At 36.5% G+C, this 14,900-nt stretch overlaps 1 long non-coding RNA gene across 2 annotated transcripts in view; it reads left to right on the top strand.

The window, feature by feature from the left end:
• Window positions 1–576: 576 nt before the first annotated feature.
• The window catches only part of LOC131826973 (uncharacterized), a 70,497-nt gene continuing 56,173 nt past the window's right edge, over window positions 577–14,900 (top strand). For both annotated transcript variants that reach the window (XR_009351814.1, XR_009351817.1), the window contains exon 1: window positions 577–644. This is a non-coding gene — a long non-coding RNA (uncharacterized LOC131826973). The remainder of the gene's footprint in view (window positions 645–14,900) is intronic.

Here is a 14,900-nt window from a genome sequence, read left to right as displayed (position 1 = left end):
CACCTGTTCTGAAGGCAGATGCTTAACCGACTGAGCCACCCATGTGCCCCAGATTCTATCGGCCTTATCACTAAGGAAACTCCAGAGGTTTTAGGAGATGCCAGGAACCAGAGACAAAGACCAAATACCTTTCTATGAGACCACACCCTGTATCATTTAAAAAAATAGTGTATATACATATATGTGTGTGTCATTTGTATAAAAGAAAAATAATAAAACATAAAACTTGTTATTTAGCAAAATATGGTACTCAGATGAAATATCTGTTCAATAAATGTAGAAATTATAAATATTTGGTTCATGCAATGAATATCTCTGAACTGATTTATTTCTTAAGAAATGCTTAAAATATCTAAGAAGGATTTTAGGGTGAGTTAAACCAGGTTTACATGGTCATTTATGTGGTATGATCTGAGGGTCACAAAACCACCACTTCCTCATTCCCACCATTGCCATTGGCCTTGCCACAGAAGTTGAGTTACCACATAACATGTTTTTTCCTTAAGTCTGTTTCCTGCATGAGACAGCATACAAAAGGAACACCAACAGTGAAAATAAACTCAAGAACTCATTCATCTTTCACTTACAAGTGTCTACCCTTTAATAACATCTCCTCAGTACCTCCTCCCTCATCCCAGCCTCTGGTAAGCACCATTCTTTTCTCTGTTCTATTAATTCAGCTTTTCAGATTTCACATTTTAGTGATATTATGTAGTATTTGTCTTTATATAACTTGTCTCATTTACATAATTCCTTTAAGAACTATCCATGTAGTCCTAATACATCTTAACCACAACATTCATAAAACATTTGAACTAGAAGTAATTTGATAGATTACCTAGTATACTTTCTAATAAGTGTTTGATTCCCTCTAGACCATAAGTTGGCACTCTATTGTCCTTGGGCCAAATCTGGTCCACCTTCTGTTTTTTATGAATAAAATTTATTGAAACACACTCACACACATACACGGAACCTTGAAGAGAATGTAGTTCTTGACTTAAATTTCACAAATACTGAGAAAGATTCCACTCTGGTTTTTCATTGCTGTTATTATCATTTTTAATCTTTTAAACTCCACATAAAACCTCTTCAAAAGTCTGAATTTGCTGAGCATAGTAAGCCTATACTCCAGATCCCATAATTAGCTCTTATCTGTTAGTAGCTCTCAGATCTTACCAGTAAAACTCAATCTAGCCCATTTGAGGTCTTTTCAGTTAGACTCTACTCAACCTGGTCAACTCAACAATAAAATAAAATTTGGGATCCTAAGCCACAAAACATTTTTGCTTCTTAGAAGGCAAAGCAGTGGCTAAAGTTGTTACTATTCATAATTCTAGTTTTAAATTTACTTTTAATTGTTATTTTAATACTAAAGTTTGGTTCAGGAATAGTACAAGCCCCAGTGAAGTTCAGATGTTCAATTCAGGTTAGAATTAACATTTACCAAGAAACCAATTGCTTAATTTCAGTGACAGAAAAATAAATAAGACATAATTTTTCCCTCAAGAAACTCACAATCTGGTAAATGGCAAAAGAGCACAAACATAACTTTAATACAGAGAGAATAAATGTCATAATCTATCATGCATCAATATCATAGTATATTAAATATATTTATAGGTTACTTGGCCTTGTACTAAATAGACTATTTATGGGATAAAAAAAAGATAATTATATTTTGTTTTCTAGGTGAGGGTGGGCAAGGACTCAAAACCGAAGGTGTTTTCTGAGAGGATAAAAACAGAAATTAGAAAGACAAAAAATACACTCTTTAGCTTGAGTGGAAGCTCAATGAAGGAAAGAGGTGAAAGAAGAGATGTCAGTGAGACTGGATAAAACCTTGGAATCCAGGATGATATGCCCAAGATAGAGATTGATGCATATGTGTCCTTGGATACTGTCAAAGTCATTTGGAGATAGTTGAGAGCTGGAGTAGAGTTCTTAAAATCACTCAGGTGTTCAGCTTCACTTGGTCACTAGAAATGGCAGACCATTTAGCTTCACAGTCTCAAGCTTTTTTATTTTTTTAATAGCTTTATCAAAGTATAATTGATACATAGAAAACTGCTCATATTTAATGATTTTGGACATATACTCATGAAAACATCACCTTAATTAAGGTAATAAACATATCAATCATCTCCAAAAGTTTCCTTATGCCTCATTGTGTATGTGCATATCTTTGTGTGCTAAGAACACTTAAAGTGGGATTTACACTCTTAACAAAATTTTAAGTGCACTATAGAGTATTGTTGACTACAGGTACTGTGCGATATAGCAGACCCCTACAACTTTATGCTTGTTGGAAAACAACTCATTTCCCTCTTCCCTCAGTTATTGGCAACCACCGTTATACTCTCTGCTTCTTGGAGTTGGATAATTTTAGATACCTCATATTTGAGGAATCATGTGATATTTGTCCTTCTAAGACCTGGTGTATTTCTCTTAGCATAAGGTCCTCCAGTTCATTCATGTTGTTGCATATGGAAGGATTTCCTTTTTTGAGACAATGATAGTTTACATTATCTGTATATGCCACATTTTCTTTATCCATTCATTTGTGAAGTTTGATTGTTTCTACCTCTTGGCTATTGTCAATAATGCTGCAATGAACATGGGAGTGCAAATATCTCTTTGAAATCCTGATTTTAATTATTTTGCATATATCTAGAAATGGGATTGCTGGATCATATGATTATTCTATTTTAAACTTTTTATCTCCATACTGTTTCCATAGTAGTCATATCATCTTACATTATCACCAACAGTATGTAAGGGTTTCAGTTTCTCCACATCCTTGACAATTATTACTTGTTTTTTTTTTTAAGTAATTGTCATCTTAACAAATGTGAGGTGATATGTCTTTGTTGTTTGATTCATATTTCCCTGGTGATTAGTGATGTTGAATACCTTTACATATACTGAGCTTTCTTTAAGAAGTTGGTATATTTATTTAAATATTTCCAACAACACTGAGTAAAGCACAGCAAAAAACAAAGCAAACAAATAAAAATGCCAAAAGAACCCTACAGACAAAACAAAAAATAAAATAAAATAACAAAATTACTTTGTGATTTTCACAAAAATTGCTTTTCAGTGGATTATCACAATATTCACCTGAAATCTGGGACAAAATCACCAAGACTACTGAGAGGAAAATTCTGACTCCAAAATCTGGAACAGCCAGCACAGCTGTGAAGCCAAGTTTATGGGGCTTACTAGGGCAGCAGCTGGGCAAGGACTGAACAAAGAGAATAATTCCAGTGCTTTGGAGCAAAGTGCAATGAAAAGCACAGCTTAATCTTCTCTTGGTGAAGCAAGAAAATCACATTTTTTTTTTTCAAATCACAAAGTGATCAGCACATTAAATAACAATGTCATTTTTAAGGCACTCTGAAAAGTTCATGTTCTTCATCTCCCCCACACTCATTACTGTCATTCACAAATCACTGCGAAGTCAAATTTTCATCTCCCTTTGATTTTTAAACTGGGCATTAGAGAAACTTAAACAATGTTTCATTTTGTTGGGAAAATTTGATTTAAAATAGAAAAAGCAAATGAGGTCCATGTTGACAGCATAACCTTTGGGAAAGAGGGATTAGAGGATGTGGCATTTCTTGTGTGTCCCTAACATTGGACTTCACTGCAAAATAGTAAAAATAGACTGTGAGGAAGAAGTAGAAAGTCTGACAAAGATGTGTTAAAGTTTACCTTGGTTAAATTACCTCTTCAGTAGTTCTTTTACATAATATTTCAGACTTCTGCTGATTATCAGAGGGGTCTTGAAAAAATTTAAAGTATTGCCATGTGATGTTAAAAATAAATCAGATTATCAATGAATAAAATCAGGGAGTATATGGCTTAAGAGCAGGAGTGGTCTAATAAATCCCACAGAATAGGCAAAGCTTCATAATTGTCTCACACCTCTCTTTTCTAAATCCCGTTTATATGTCTCCTATAATACTCCCTCCTCACCTCCAACTGTCAGGATCCTTATGCTTACTTGAAAGAATAATCAACAACAACAAAATATTGAATTTAATTCTTTCAAAGAAGTAATACAATTCAAAACAGATTTGTATGTGTGGAAATAGACTCATCCATTTTATTGAGGTGTATAAGCAGTCTCATTATTTTTATGAGAATCTTATGGTTGCGTATATGTGGAATGATGATTTTATGCTTCATCTGGGCATACCAAAACTTCTGAATATGAGCTGATTAGACAATGGTAGAAACCCACACTTTTTTTTTTCAAAGATTTTATTTATTTATTTGACAGAGAAAAAGATCACAAGTAGGCAGAGAGGCAGTCAGAGAGAGAGGGGGAAGCCCCTGATGCGGGGCTCGATCCCAGGACCCTGAAATCATGACCTGAGCCGAAAGCAGAGGCTTAACCCACTGAGCCACCCAGGTGCCTCAGAAACCCACACTTTGACCAGAATAACGAAAGAGGAGAATCACCCAGGATCCAGGATGTTCTGTCCTAAATGTCATGTACATGGAAGCTACTAGTCAAACTAATTCCACAAGTATTTCTGAATACAGCGAAAGTATATTTATATATTATGAGATATATTAACCACTGTTTACATGTATGAGATATGTGTAAGGTATGAGTTTGTGGGATGTCAATAAAAAATTGTCCGACACTCAGAATTAGACAAAAGAGATCTATTGTTAATATTAATGTTCTTCATCCCACGGGTTAGGTTTGGATGGAATCTCAGAATAACCAAAAATCTTCATAAAGATTTTGAGATTATTGCCTCAATGATCATATGGAAAGAAAATCCTCATATTGGAAAGAAAACACTGAACCGAAAGTTACAGATCACTTTCAGTTTTTTCTCTTAACTATCAGAGGAAAAGGAAAGCATTAAAGGGTGGGGGATGGGAGAGACTGATGTGTGTTTTGATAACAGACTAGCTCTCTGTGTAATTCTATAGTTGTCACTTTATGTTATCTTCTTTATTAAAGCTTGCTTTATTAAAGCCTGCTGGGACCAATATTGGTTGGACTGGGTGGTAACCTTCTCCAGGAAATGAATCTGATTCTAGAGGGATGATGGTATAGTGGAGAGAGAAGTGAGAACAATAAAGTACAGATATTGAGTGTACCAGGCTCAGGGTCTTTGGCTGGAAGATAAAGTGAGCTTCAATTCTAATGATTCAGAAGTTGACAGAAATTTATACCCCTTATTAGATAGAGATTATCCCCCTGTAAAAAAAATGAGATATATTTCTACTCATCTTAAAAATCAATCATTTGAAATTTTTATGCTGAATTATTTGAGTAAATGAATCATAAAAGGCAAGATTTGGGAAATTTCCTATGAGTATGTAGGTCAAAAACTTTAATGTCAATAAAAAACCCAAATAAGACACTGTGCCAAACACCACAAAGAATATTTTACTAATTTTAATCAGGAACTATTATAATTTTCTAAAGTCTTAAATTCCCAATAACAACATACCAAGTTCCTGGCAAGATGATCCACACCAGAGAATCTAAAACAGTTCAAAGTCTTAAAGAGGATGCATTTTATCTATAAATTTGAGCAACAGAGCTCCCCTCAAAATAACTCAATGTTATTTGGAATCTACCAATCAAGTAGTTTCTAAGAGTGGTATTACTCTGCAATGGATGAAATAACTCACTTTCACTGTCATTTACTCTCCCCAACACTCAGTTTCTTCAGATATAAAGCAAGAACAATAACAAAACCCAATAAATGAGGCTGTTATAAATATGTGATATATTAACCTTGCCCACAGAAGTGTTCAATAAAGGGCATTTCCTATATAAATAAATACATGCAATTAATTGTGAACATCCAATGATGATATAAGTAGTAGAATACCATACTTAAGTTTTTATTTTATTAAGATAACTAAGGCATCAGTTTGCATGATAGTAGGCACAGAAATATGTTGAGAAGACTATAGTTTTGTAATGGTCCAGATAAAAGATTATGAAGCACCAATTTAAGGAAGTAAAGGTTGAGAAAAAGAAAAAAAATTATACCTGTGGGAGTTGTTAAGAATCTAAAATTGCCAAAGTTTGATTAGAGATGGTAGAACAAATGAAGGGCATAGAGAAGTCAAACATATCCAGATTTCTGAAATGGAAAATGGAAAATGCTAATAGGGAAAATCTAAATACCTTACAGGTTCTTAATGATCTGCTTCTTTCCTACCTCTCTGACCCCCGTTTACAGCATAAATAATAGAACAAAGAGAATTTTTAAAAATATAAACCAAAGCACATCACTAATCTACTTAAATCGCTCCAATGAATCCCATTGCTTTTAAGATAAAGTCCAAAATTTCCATATGGTCTAGGATTGTCATGACTGAGTTCCTGTGCTTATATCTCTCGGATTATTTTATGCCTCATCCCTCCTGAATTTCTTATGTCTAAATCACACTGCTCTTTTCTCATTTGGAGAACACAGCAAGCACTCTCCCAACTCAGATTTTCCCACTTGCTGTCCTTGTGCCTTGAAGCTACTCTTCGCAAGCCTGCACAATTCTCCATTTGGCCTCACCTTAAATATTATCTCCTCAGAAAGAACCTCCTTGGCTACCCAGTTGTTGTTTTTCTTTTTAATTGAAAACTAATTTTGTTATTATAGCGTTGTATTTATCTTTCTGAAAGGCATTGCTTAGAACATGTTACATACATTTATTCATTTGTTTGATTGTTTATTGTATTAGCACTTCCAAAGATTTCCAGCTGCATGAATGCAGGGACTATGTCACTCCGCGTTAGCCACTCTGTGCCTGTCCATTATCATGGCACCCAGCATGTAGTAGGCATGTAATACAAAAATCTCCATGAAAGGATGAATCTCCTTTTTCAAGCCATAGAGTTATTTGTGGCTTGAAAAAAATATCTAAATGGAAATATGGATTTATAATCATTGCCAGAAAGTAAGTAAAACCCTTGGATAAAACATGATGACTAAAGGAAAACAAAGAGAAGGAGATGTGAACTAGGATTAATTCTGGGGCATTCCAATACTTTTAATAAAAGCTTTTTTTTTTTTAATTCATAAAAGAGACACATATTTGTTGGAAAAATAATAAATGTTCTACTGTGCACTACCCAAACTAGTCTTATAGATAGCTACTGTCAACTATTCTGTAAATATCTCTGAATATGTATTTTAAGAATATGCAAACCCATAGTTTCAATAAGTAAAGAGAAAATGGCATTTGCCGGAGTTTCAGGTAGATCAAGATTTTTGGTCTGGAAAATATCTTTCACTTGACAACTCACCACAGAAGGTAAGATCCCCTAAGAGACTGAAAGAACTGAAGTCTGAGCAAAATGAAGAAGGAGTTTCAGTGAAGAAGAGGAATAATTTGTGTGTGTCTCTGAGGAAATAAGAAGTTAAAAAAGTTGAGATAGAAACAAGGATGATGGCTAAAATTTCTGGGACCCTGGACTTAACATTTCTCTTTTTACCTCCTTTCAAACTTTCATAGTTTAAAACAAACAAAACAAAACAAAACAAAAACTTCACAGTGTGTGTGTGTTTGTACTTCAAATCTATCTTCATGCTTGGGCAGAGATTGGGGGAAAAAAAAACACATGAGAACTAGATAAAGTGGAGAGGACATTTATGTTCCAGATAACAGAATTAGATCATGGCTGAATTTTATAAAATTTTCTAGTAATAACTGGATAACTTACATATACTTTTGTTTACTTTCATAGGAGCATATTTTACTACCTGTTCTGCAACTTCCTTTTATCATTTTGTCACAAAATTCATTCCATGTTAGTAAAGGCAGATTTTATTAACCTTTTTTTTTGTCATTTATTTTTTAAATTTATTTTTTATTTATTTTCAGCATAACAGTATTCATTATTTTCGCACCACACCCAGTGCTCCATGCAATCTGTGCCCTCTATAATACCCACCACCTGGTACCCCGACCTCCCACCCCCACCCCTTCAAAACCCTCAGATTGTTTTCAGGAAGTTCTATTTTTAATTTCTTGAGGAATATCCACACTGTTCTCCAAAGAGGCTGCACCAACTTGCATTTCCACCAACAGTGGAAGAGGGTTCGCCTTTCTCCACATCCCCTCCAACACATGTTGTTTACTGTCTTGCTAATTTTGGCCATTCTAACTGGTGTAATGTGATATCTCAATGTGGTTTTAATTTGAATCTCCCTGAGGTCTAGTGATGATGAACATTTTTTCATGTGTCTTATAGCCATTTATATGTCTTCATTGGAGAAGTGTCTGTTCATATCTTCTGCCCATTTTTTGATATGATTGTCTGTTTTGTGCGTGAGTTTGAGGAGTTCTTTATAGATCCTGGATATCAACCCTTTGTCTGTAGTGTCATTTGCAAATATCTTCTCCCATTCCGTGGGTTGCCTCTTTGTTTTCTTGACTGTTTCCTTTGCTGTGCAGAAGATTTTGATGTACAGAAATCAGTGGCTTTCTTATACACTAACAATGAAAATGCAGAAAGGGAAATTAGAGAATCGATTCCATTTACTATAGCACCAAGAAACATAAGATACCTGGGAATAAACCTAAACAAAGAGATAAAGGATCTGTATTCAAGGAACTACAGAACACTCATGAAAGGAATTGAAGAAGACACAAAAAGATGGAAGACCATTCCATGCTCTTGGATCAGAAGAATAAACATTGTTAAAATGTCTATACTGCCTAAAGAAGTATACTTTTAATGCCATTCTTATCAAAATTCCACTGGTATTTTTCAAAGAGCTGGAGCAAATAATCCAAAAATTTGTATGGAATCAGAAGAGACCCCGAATTGCTAAGGAAATGTTGAAAAACAAAAATAAAACAGGGGGCATCACGTTACCTGATTTCAAGCTTTACTACAAAGCTGTGATCACCAAGACAGCATGGCACTGGCATAAAAACAGACACATAGACCAGTGGAACAGAGTAGAGAGCCCAGATATGGACCCTCAACTCTATGGGCAATTAATCTTCGACAAAACGGGAAAAAATATACAGTGGAAAAAAGACAGTCTCTTCAATAAATGGTGCTGGGAAAACTGGGCAGCTATATGTAGAAGAATGAAACTCGACCATTCTCTTACACAGTACACAAAGATAAATTCAAAATGTATAAAAAAACCTTAATGTGAAACAGGAATCCATCAGAATCCTAGAGGAGAACATAGGCAGTAATCTCATCGATATCAGCCACAGCAACTTCTTTCAAGATATTAACTTTTTTTAAAATACCTGAATCAGGTATTTTCAATACAGATTGGCCTCATTTCTCAAAAAAACTTCTGCTAACTATGGATTTCACACAGTATTCCATACAACACTACATCTAACCAAAAGACATGTGAATGTGTATATGTGTGTGTGTGTGTGTGTGTGTGTGTGTGTGAGAGAGAGAGAGAGAGAGAAAGAGAGAGAGAGAGAGAGAGAGAGAAGAGCATGTGGCAATGACTCAGTCCTATGTAATATGTGGGCCTTAAGATATGTCCCATCATCCACATGCAACTGGCCTGGTAGAAAGTTTCATTGGGCTGCTGAAGGCTTAGTTAGATGACCCAACTAAGCAAGTTTGGGGTGAAATCCTAGAGACTGGAGTATATATCTCAAACTATTACTCAATATTTTGTGCCTTTCCCCTAAAACCCAGATAAAAGAAGCAAATGGTAGAGGTAATATTGGCTTACCAGAAGAATTTGTTCCCCTTTCCTCATGAGTTTTGATTCAATGAATTTGGCAGTTCTTATGCCCAAGGAAGTAATGTTTCTGTGAGTGGACATGTCCGTATTTTCCATAAATTGGAATTTGAGACCATCTTCAGATAATATAACCTTTCACAAAACTGAACCACTAGGAAGAGAAGTATTTTACTGGCTAAGAGGGTTGATCCTAATTATTAAAGGTCAATGAGTTGCTGCTATAAACTTTTTTGTAAGAGGGCTATGTCTGAAACTCAAGGAATTTATTTGGAGTACATCTTGATAGTCCCTTGATAAATAGTTCTGATCACTGGAAATCTGCAGCAATTCAATAGAGATAAAATAATCAAGGATTCAGATTCTTTTTTTAAGATTTTATTTATTTATTTTACAGAGAGAGAGATCACAATAGGCAGAGAGGCAGGCAGAGAGAGAGGGGTAGCAGGCTCCCTACTGAGCAGAGAGTCCATTCCTGGCCTTGATCCCAGGACCCTGAGATCATGACCTGAGCCGAAGGCAGAGGCTTAACCCTCTGAGCCACCCAGGGGCCCCAAAGATTCAGATCTTATAAGAGTAAATATTTGAGTCACACAATCAGGTAGAGAACCCATTTAGATAAACTGGGGACAGAGGATAAGATGACTTGGAATGAGTTGAAGAAATCAGTTATGCTATTTAACATAAATCTTATGATCAACTACAAAAACAGTTTCTCTATAAATTGTGTTTTATGGGGTTAAATTGTTTATATTCTCCCTTTTTTAATCCTTTGCTTTATTTAGGTTTTAGAATATGACTAGACTGGCAACACTTTAAAGGGGAACCCTCTTACACTGTTGGTGGGAATGCAAGTTGGTGCAGCCAGTTTGGAAAGCAGTGTGGAGATTCCTTAGGAAATTATAAATAGAGCTTCCCTATGACCCTGCAATTGCACTACTGGGAATTTACCCCAAAGATACAGATTTAGTGAAAAGAAGGGCCATCTTTACCCCAATGTTCATAGCAGCAAGGCCACAGTCACCAAACTGTAGAAAGAGCCAAGATGCCCTTCAATAGATGAATGGATAGAGAAAATATTATATATATATATATATATATATATATATATATATATATATAATGGCGTATTAAGCCTCCATCAGAAAGGATGAATACCCAACTTTTGTATCAACATGAACAGGACTAGAGGAGATTATGCTGAGTGAAATAAGTCAAGCATTGAGTGTCAATTATCATATGGTTTCACTTACTTGTGGAGCCTAAGGAGTAACACAGAGGACAGAGGACACCGAGATGGAGAGAAGTGAGTTGGGGAAAACTGGAGAGGGAGACCCCCCATGAGAGACTGTGGACTTTGAGGAAGGAAATTGAGGGTTTCTTGGAGGGGAGGGAGGGCAGGGAGGTGAGGGGTTGGGTGAGCCTGGTAGTGTGTATTAAGGAGGACATGCATTGCATGGAGCACTGGGTGTGGTGCATAAACAATGAGCCTTGGAACACTGAAAAAAAATATAAAATCACAAAAAAAATAATAAAGTGATATTGCAGTATTGCAATTAATGGGACTTCATGCATTCCCCATGTTAGGGACACAAAGTTTACTGGGATGAAGGACAAAAATGGAGCATGAAGTGTAAGAAAGGAGTGATAATTGAGAGGCAAAAGACTGAAATTTACTGAAGATCTTTTGTTTTATTCTCCAAATACATGGTTCATCTTTCCTACCTTGCTGTCTGTCCAGAGATGATAACAAATATGGATTACATCAAAGGGATGGTCAGAGATATAGTGAGAGAGCTGCTAGGTTTTCAAGTGGCCTCTTAGGATAATAAACCAAACTGAAAGTATCAGCCAAGTCTTTATTTACTGAGATAGTATAAGAGACCATAAAGAAGTTGCTGGCTTCCCAGAATTCCATTTCTCCTCCACAGAATGACACTGAGGGGAAAGTCAGGTGAATCAATGCAGATGGAGGGATCATCTCATTGCCAAGGGAACCTCCAACCCAAAAGGCTCCTATCATTCTACAGACCTGGAGCAAGGGGAAAATGTCAGGAGTGGAGAAGTACTGGGCACTGAGTAAGCACAGATGAAAATGTCTTAAGGCCTTTGCCAGCTTTAGAGGTCTCCAAATGTAGGCACCTGAGCCAGTAATGCAGATATACATGAGAGCATGGATGGCTGACCCGTGGGAGTTGGCAGGGAGGAGCAAGTCCTTTACTGTAATTCCCTCCAGAGGTTGCAATGTAACCGGTTGTGTACAAACTCGGGTATGAGGTGGATGGCTTCTTCCCATGATAGCCAGGGAAAGACTTTATAAGTGCCCATTGTTGGGCCTGAAAGATGATATAATGGATTCTGGTTTTCATCTGGACTCCTCAGAGATCTCATATTCTCTAGCTTCTCACTGAATTGAGCTAATCGGGCCTCAAAGGAATAGGAAGGAAGGAGGGTAAAGTCCAGTATTCCCTGTTTCCCTGGTAATCTCTTTCCCTACCATGAGGCACCTTAAGTCAACTGTGCCCCTGGACTGAAGGTTGCCCTTCTTTGAGGGCAATGGAGCTCTCACAACTAACTCTCTGTCCATCCAGGTTCTGGTAACTATTATTCCTGGTCTCAATCCTTAGAGCCTGGGATAGGGACTAACTGAAATTTTATTAAACCTGGGGGTCTGCACCTTTGTCATGTTTTTCCCCTACACCTATACCTCATAACAAAATCCTTTTTGTGGGTTGCCTGAGTGGCTCATTTGGTTAATCGTCTGCCTTCCGCTCAGGTCATGATCCTAGGGTCATAACATCGAGCCCCACATTGGGCTCCCCACTCAGCAAGAAGCCTACTTCTCCCTCTCCCTCTGCCTGCTGCTTCCCCTGCTTGTGCTCTCGGTCTAATAAATAAATAAAATCTTAAAAAAAAAAAAACCCTCTTTATTATTGTGACATCTTGAATGTCTTGAATGTTTTAATTACCTTGCCTGAGATAGCTTTACGGACATTCCTTCAATTTTCAAAAATTCACCTTTTTTTTCCCTCATTTAAAAAAATAACTCTGTATTCATTGATTTATTACAGAAATATTTATTCTCCACTTACTTTAGTCAGGCTTTGTTCTGGGCTTTATAGACTATGTATGAACAATCCAGCAAACGTGAACTTACATTTAATGGGAGGAAAGGGGGCAGACAGTAAATAAATAAACATATTATATGCAAGAAGAACATAAAGAAGGTCAGAAGTAATGGTGATGGAGTTGTTGTTCTATATAAGGTGGTGAGATAAGCCTTCATCTATTTTGCCATATTTGAGCAGAGACTTGAAGAAAATGAGGTAGTAAGAGTCAGGCAGGTAACTGGGAGATTATAGGAAGAGCATCACAGCAAGTAAAATGGCTCTAAGGAGGAAATTGTGCTTGGCATGTCAGAGGAATAACCAAGAAGCCAACATACTGTAGTGGAACAAGCAAGGGGAAGAGTGGCTGAAAAGGTAGCCAGAGTGGTGGCTATGGGATGGGCCATGGGACAGTTGTTTTCACCTTAGGGTGCATAATCTTAAAAAAAAAAAAATCAAAGCTTCATATCATTCAAATTAAATCAGAACCTGTGGATGAGGGCTCTAAAATTCATATATATTTTGAAGGCTTCCCAAAAAATTTTAGTGTATAGCCAGAATTGAGAGCCACAGTTAAAAAGAAAAAAAATATATATCGTATACTCCCCCCCCAAAATACTTTGGCTTTTGGGGCACCTGAGTAGCACAGTCTTTTAGGGGTCTGACTTTTGGTTTCAGCTTAGGTTATCAGGGTCCTGATAGAGCCTTGAGTCAGGCTCCATGCTGAACACAGAGTCTGCTTAGACTTTCTCTCTTCCCATCCCTTTGCTACTGCCCCTATTCTCTGTTGCTTTCTCTCTCTCTCTCAAGTAAATAAATAAATTTTTAAAAAAAGATAACTTGGGGTTTTACCCTTAGAAAGACAGGAAGTCACTGAAGGGCTTTGAAAAAGGGAGAGATGTGATCTGATTTCTGTTTTCAGAGGATCTCTCTGTCTCCTGTGTTTAAGATAGACTGTGCTGGAAGGTGGATAGGAAAAGCAAAGCAAGAAAACCAATTAAGAGACAATTGCCACCCACATGCCCAAGATGATGGTGAAAGTGAAAAGTGAAAGAGACAGAAGTAGTGAGCTTCTAAGGGTATTTTAAAGGCAGAATTAACCTAATCTGCTCCTAAGTTGTCTGTGAAACATCAGATAAAGAGAGGACACAATAGTATCTGCAAGGCTTTTGATCAAGGCAAATAGGATAACAAAATTCCTAAAATTACTGAAATGAGGAACATTACAGGTGCAAATTTGGGGATAGAGTGGGATTTTTACATTCAATTTAATACATATTTTAGCTTTTAAATTTACTTCTTTATTGAAACATCCATTTAAGTTTGAGATGTCACTTAGACTTCAAGTGAAGATTTCAAATAGGCAATTTTATGTGCAAATATGAAATTGAGAACTGTTGACCACCAATGTAACTCATTATGTCTTCAGCATACAAGCAGTATGCTATTACCTGAGTGGTGATGGAATGAGGAAGTGCAGGTCCACAAGAAAGCAGACACCTGAGGACTGAGCTCTAGGACACACCAAACATGAGAAATCTTAGAGTTGAAGACAATCCAGAAAAGGGAAGTGGGGTGGGGGGTCACATGGGAAGAGGAGAACCTGCAGAAAGTGCTATCCTAGGAGCAAAGTGAGGAAAGTCTTTAAAGAAAGAAGAGTGAGTAACTATGTCAAAGGCTGCTTATAAGTTACAAATAATAAGGACTTCAAAATCTCATTAGATTTAGCAAGATAGAAGGCATTGACCACCTTTTGGTGAGAGCTGAATGGTGGAGTGCTATGGACAAAAAAATGACAGAAAAGAACTGGTGACTGCAAAATAGGCAACTACACATTTATTCTAATGGCAGGAAGAGAAATGTTCTGATAATAGCACAAGAGCTGTGAGGTTATAGAAGGGTTTTGTTTGTTTGTTTGTTTTGTTTTGTTTTGTTTTGACATGAAAGATGTTACGGCATGGCTGATGGAAAAGATATATTTAGACTTACTCATTTGTCATCAATTCTGCAAATATTAATGTCAGTGTTTGTCTTTTGATATTGTTGCTGAAAGCACTAATATTTAAAGGGAAGAATATGA

This window comes from Mustela lutreola, chromosome 3 (genome assembly GCF_030435805.1).
Source record: "Mustela lutreola isolate mMusLut2 chromosome 3, mMusLut2.pri, whole genome shotgun sequence".
In the NCBI taxonomy this organism is placed as follows: Eukaryota; Metazoa; Chordata; class Mammalia; order Carnivora; family Mustelidae; genus Mustela; species Mustela lutreola.
The sequence above is the reverse complement of the archived record's forward strand: the minus strand, read 5'-3'. Positions and strand labels throughout refer to the sequence as shown.